The sequence below is a fragment of the Egretta garzetta genome, unplaced genomic scaffold (genome assembly GCF_000687185.1).
Source record: "Egretta garzetta isolate BGI_Z169 unplaced genomic scaffold, ASM68718v1 scaffold287, whole genome shotgun sequence".
NCBI classification, from domain to species: Eukaryota; Metazoa; Chordata; class Aves; order Pelecaniformes; family Ardeidae; genus Egretta; species Egretta garzetta.
Window position 1 is genome coordinate 6,149,012 of NW_009260435.1, and position 5,752 is coordinate 6,154,763.

A 5,752-nucleotide genomic window follows, 5' to 3' on the forward strand; every position below is an offset into this window, starting at 1 on the left:
CTGAATACAGAAAATGTACTGAACTGATGTCATAGTGTATTAAATAATGTTGAAGTTAACCCAAATAATCTGTAGGAAGAAGTTTCATGTTGGGAATAAGATAGTCTTCCAGTAGGCAAATCACAGTATTTACAAGATTGTGTCTTCATTGATGCAAAACCATTAGAAATTCAATGTCATTCCTTTCAGATACTCTTGGGAGAGCATTATCTTTCTATATTGCAGATTGGTCCTGTATCTTAATCCTTAATCACTTTTTACTGGGCAACAAATGCTCTGAACAATGAACTACTCTCACATATACATGGTATTCCTACTAGGCAATCTGAAAAGCAAGTGTCTACGTTAACTGCCAGTTCCCTTAAAGCTGATGTTCCCCTCCTAAACAAACCTTCTCTAATGGACTTGATCTTTTAATTACAGTTTTTCACTTAATAGTTTTTATCTTGTTTATGAACATTTGGCAAAGTGTTATCTAGTGAAGAGTGGAGCTGCTTTAGAAATGTAATAACTAAATAAAAACTCTCTGGCTTACTAAAAAATCGAAGTCTTTGTGAAACTGTAAGTAAATACATTTTGCGTGCAGAAAAGAATGAGAAATTGCACAGCCTGACCTCAAAAAACTTAATTGTTTCACTAAGAAGAAATGGGCTCATTTGGTGCATTGGTTCAATTTCATGATATTATCAAGATTGTAGAATTATGACATTCTCCATCAAATATGGCATGCCAGAAAGAATTACTTTCAAAGTCTGGAACTATGTACAAACAGGGTCTTTCTGCCTTCACAACCAAAAATGTAAGTGGCATGAACATTCAACAGAGAGCAAGCTGCACTTAGCCTGTATATTTATTGCCAAACCAGCTATCAGTAATGTTAATAGGCATTTAGCATTCTCACACTGCAGGGAAATTAAAAAAAGTGTGTGGGGGGGAACTGGTTTAATGCAATTGGTGAGTGTCTTTCTACTGGCTTCCTAGAGCACGGAGACTGGGCATATCCTTGATGGTGCTCATTTCATCCTCTCTTTGAAAATAATGAAAGTGAAAGATCTAAGTTGCAGTTTAATTGTTACGTCTTCCTGAGGGTTTGACTGCTGTGCACTGTTTGTGAGCTGTTTTCTTTCCGTTCCTCACTCCTGTTTGTCAGCTATTTGTATTCTGGAGCCATGGGATTTGTCTTAACATACTTCATTAGTTAGCCCTGTGCATCTCTTTCCGCCTATTTGGAAAAAATATCTTCATGTTGTTTAACTGGATGAAGCTGTTTGATTTTGAAGAAGTCAAACTTAGACTCAGATGAAGAATGTTTACTTCCAAATATGGCTCAGTTTTAAAAGAGAGGTACTTAAAGGAGTAGAAAAGATCAAGCCCTATTAACCCATCTTAACATTTACAAGCAATCAGTATCTCTTCTTTAAATACTTCTAAAATGCTCTGTCTTACAATATACAGCAAATTATCCCCTTTCACTGCCTCCTGTATTTGCATTGTATAAATGAAAAAATATTTTGGAAAGAAATTTGGCTAGAAAGGAAGAACTGAGGTCTTCATTGGGTCAAAGGTCAAGTTTTTTCTATTTACGTTCAGTTCAAAGTGCTGTTTCTGTACCATGTGTGACACATTTGAAAGGAAAACTGCAAGTATGTATTTGTATCTCTACTGTTAACCACAAGTGATGTTTATTGACAGGTGGGTATAATATGGATGATTGTGTTAGATCTTCTCTAAGTGGGTATATTTAAAGCGTAAGTTGTGTTAATGCTTTGACTAGCCAGCCAGAGCAAAGATGGTGATGGTGGTTTTATAGGTGAGGAGAGACATTCATCTGGTCAGAACAGTAAGTAGCCATCTGGCTTCTGAGTCACTGCCTCCTCCTTTACAATTTATTTTCTTTTCTGGCTTAGTAGCTTTTACTATTCCATCTGGGTGGGTTTTCACAGCTAATAGTAGTTTTCTGGCAAAGATACTATTTTTGTAAAGGGTTTTTTTGTTGTTGGGGTTTTTTTCCTCCTCTAAATTCTAGAGAGCTGAGAAAAGTCCCTCTGGGGAAAAAAAAAAAAAACCACAACAGTGCTAGTTCAGGTGTATGCAGGGACTGTCTCCTTGCTTTCAGAGTGTAGAACATATATAGTTCAGGCTTTTTGTAAAAGTTTTTCTTCAGGGTGAGACAGTACAAGTAATAGCCAGACCACCTGCTGCCTGTGATAGTTATGACTACAAAATGGGGTAGAGAGGTGATATTTGCTGCATGAAAAAAAGAAAAAAATAGTTAGTATGTGGTTATTAGTTAGCACTAACAGTTAGTAAAATACCACTATAGTAGGAAACCTAGTATTGGACTTTTGGAGAGGGTTTGGGGTGGGTGGGTGTGTGTTTGGGGGGAGGTTGGGTTTTTTTCTTTGGTTTGGTTTTACTAGAGCTGTTAATATTTGTGGATTTGCTACCACCACATTCAAGTTCTTATGTGTCGGGGACTTTGTGAGGCCTTACTAGTATATGAGGAACGAGTTTCTGCAGCAGGTTATTCCTCAGTTGCATGTGTAGCAGAGTTTTTAGTTGTGTCTTACAGCATTGGATGTGCTTAATTCAGCACTGTTGAAATTTGGAATTTGCATGGAAATTGTGCAGGAGTCCAGCTCCAGTCAGCACAGGCCTTGTAGACCTTATTTCATTTTTAAGTAATCCAACACAGTGAACCAGTGTTAGTTCAGGCGATCAGCGGTGGGCTCATTCTGTTTTCTTTCATTTTTAACATTGATTATCATGTTTCATTATTGATTCTTCCATCTTTTCAGACACATCTGTCTGAATAAACACTATTAATCTATGTTGTGCTGTTAATTTAGGTCTGATGAGTAACAGGAAGAATTAAATAGCATGGATATTTTTGTGCTATTTTGTTCTAAGCACAGTTGCAGAGCCCAGAGCCTAGAGAATTATATAGCATACTACATCGGTATAGAGAGAGTTTTCAACTAGGGAACATTTTCCTCACACTGTCATGGATTTGGAAGCTCTGGACTGGGTGTGCTTCCTTGGCACCTAACACAAGGCAGGTGTTTTCTACCTGTGCAGCTATTTATTATTAGATAATGGAACCTGGATAGTATTTAACTTTAAACTATTGTTTTTTCAGTAAAACAATGGCTAGCCTTCCCTGGCTCTGTCCTCTGTGTTTTCACCAGCTGTCAATGCACAGATATTACCAATGTTACATATATAGACAGAGAACTTTCTGCATTACCAGAAAGAGCCTTTTTTGTAGAAAAGATCTTCACAGGCAGCTTACATAACCTTTGCCGGGATGAGTTAAGAATGAAATGCGACTGTTGACATAGTTTCTGTATGGGTTCTGATGATCACGTAATCAAGAAGCAATTCTGAGGTGATGGGTGAAGTCATAAATGCAGAAAAAGATTGGTCTTCCGCTGTTAAAAGGATATCTTTTCAACACTGCTGTTGAAAATACTGAAATAATGCTGATACTGAGACAAGTCATGAATTGACTTCTTCAGACTGATATGCACTTCACTTTTCCAAATTTATGAGCAGTCTAGCCCCCACACGTAGTGACTGTACTTGGGTGCCCAGCTGGTGCATTTTAAATTAGCAGTCATTATACTACTGAGTCACTTTAGATTGCGATCTGAAATGCACTAATGCTTTGTATGATTCACCTGCAGAAGGTTCTTCTAGCTTGATCCATATGTTTCCATCCTGCTGGTTAATGCTTATTTCATTCTTTCTCCTAGTTGCTAAAGAAATTAATTGTATTCAGTTTCTTGTGATCTTTTTGTATGGATGCGAGTGCTGTTTAGTACAATGGATCTACGTAGGAGTATTTTTTTTTTTTTTTTTTTAACAAAAGTAGCATTTTTGTCCTGCATTTGCATTGAAATAGATTCAGTTGCTACAAAGCTTAGATGCCAAATTTGGCCATAATCCACTAAGGTAGTTCTCTTCCTGAAGTGTCTGCATTCCTTTTTAAAATCAAATATATAAATATAAACAGATAATTGCACATGGGGTAGGAAAGGACTGTGTTTTATTTGGGGAAAGTGAAATCAACTGGTTTCCAATTCCTTTTACACTTTATTTCTCTGTAGCTGTGGTACAAGCAAGAGCCAACCAGTAACATCTGCAAGCAGTAGGAAATCTCCATGCTAGTCCTTACCCTCGGCACGTGGTAAAGTTGCAACTGAGCCTTGTGAGGAGGAATTAACAAGAAAAATCTAATTCGTGTTCAAAGGTAAACTTTGCCCAACTATGAATAGCAAGCATTAAAGTGAAACATATGCTTTTACTTACATTGTGTATCATTTAACTTCATCCTGTTTTCTTTGCTTTGCACTATTTCTGCAGCAGTGCAGGCAGGGTATAAGTACAGAGGTATCTTTAGCGTAACTGTGTTTTGAATGCCAGCTGTCTTAATAGCTCATCTACCACCAACTACTCTTGAAATGCCTGCTTTAATTTTTATTTGATGTTTGTAGAGAACATTGCCTAGAAGGATGGGTTTCACTTTTTCAGGAACAAAAATGTAGGTACAAAATGCAGTAGGGCAGATGTATTTTGTTAGCCATGGATTTGGTAAGAAAAAACCCCATGCCAGACATTGGGTCAAATGTCACTTGAGTCAAAACCTGATCTGCTTCCTAATGGGTCCCTTTGTGGTTGTGCCACCAAGAGAAGTACCCTGGTACACAGGCTGTTTACAAACACAGTAAAAACTGTACAGTAGCTACAGTATTGGTCATCAAAAAATGACCATACAACAAAATAAAATAATAAATTACTGTAATACCAGCTCCTTTTCTGCTCTTCCTTTTAAAATCAATCTTCTAATCTCCTGTGGTGTAAGAGAGGTGCCACGAGCTTGGCTGCTGGGCTCAGCTGTGCCCTGCCATGGGTTGTTGCCGATCACTCCTTTCTTCTCTTGTCAATTAATCAGCTCATGTATGGGAACCAGGAATTCTCAGTTGGTGCAATATTGTCGACCATATACCTTCACAGTAGCAATCAACACCTGCTGTTCTTCAGCACACACCTTACAACAGAAGGATCCTCTGAGAGGCTGGAAAAGGTAGACAGCACAAGGTAGACACAGGCCCACTGGTTTGAGGAGGAAGACAGATTCTCCTTGAACTGCCAGAGCTGGCAGGCCAGTCTATACACAGTTGGTACCTTGATGTCTGTCCAGTCCATTATCGCCAGGGTGCCGACATATGGTGTCGCTGTGTTCCATACAAACTTATGCCATGTGGACCACATGCCTTGGATATTGTCCAGATCTTTGGAGGACTGGTTGTTGTCCAGGTTGCTGTAAATTACCTCCACCACCACCAATTCCCTCAGATACTTGATACCTTTCTCAGTGGTCATCCGCTTGCCTTAGTAGCTTGCACACTTTCCTTGAGGAGGATACCTTGTCTTCACACTCAGCAGGGACTGCCTCCAGAGGCTGTCGATAGTTGTCCCTTTTCCAGTCGCTTTGCTGATTCCCTGGCCCTTAGCTAGGGATCCCATCTGCTGGGCTTACTTACCCTCTAATTTCTGACCATGGGCCTCAGTAACCCTGTGGGAGAGCAAACAGGTGAAAATTTGCTCACCTATGACAACTGTAATTTTCTGCATAATGCAAGCATTCTGGTTGCATAGGGATGTTTGAGAAACTGAAGAGCCATTGCAACAAGGCAGGAAACATCTACCCTGGAGGAGAAGGAGGAGGTGCCATTCTTAATTTCCCTAC

General features: G+C 39.1%; 1 protein-coding gene across 1 annotated transcript in view; it reads left to right on the forward strand.

The window, feature by feature from the left end:
• Window positions 1-5,034: 5,034 nt before the first annotated feature.
• The window catches only part of OTUD7A (OTU deubiquitinase 7A), a 57,824-nt gene continuing 57,106 nt past the window's right edge, over window positions 5,035-5,752 (forward strand). The window contains exon 1 of the mRNA XM_035899519.1: window positions 5,035-5,100. The gene's annotated coding sequence lies outside the window, so the exon portion shown is untranslated. The remainder of the gene's footprint in view (window positions 5,101-5,752) is intronic.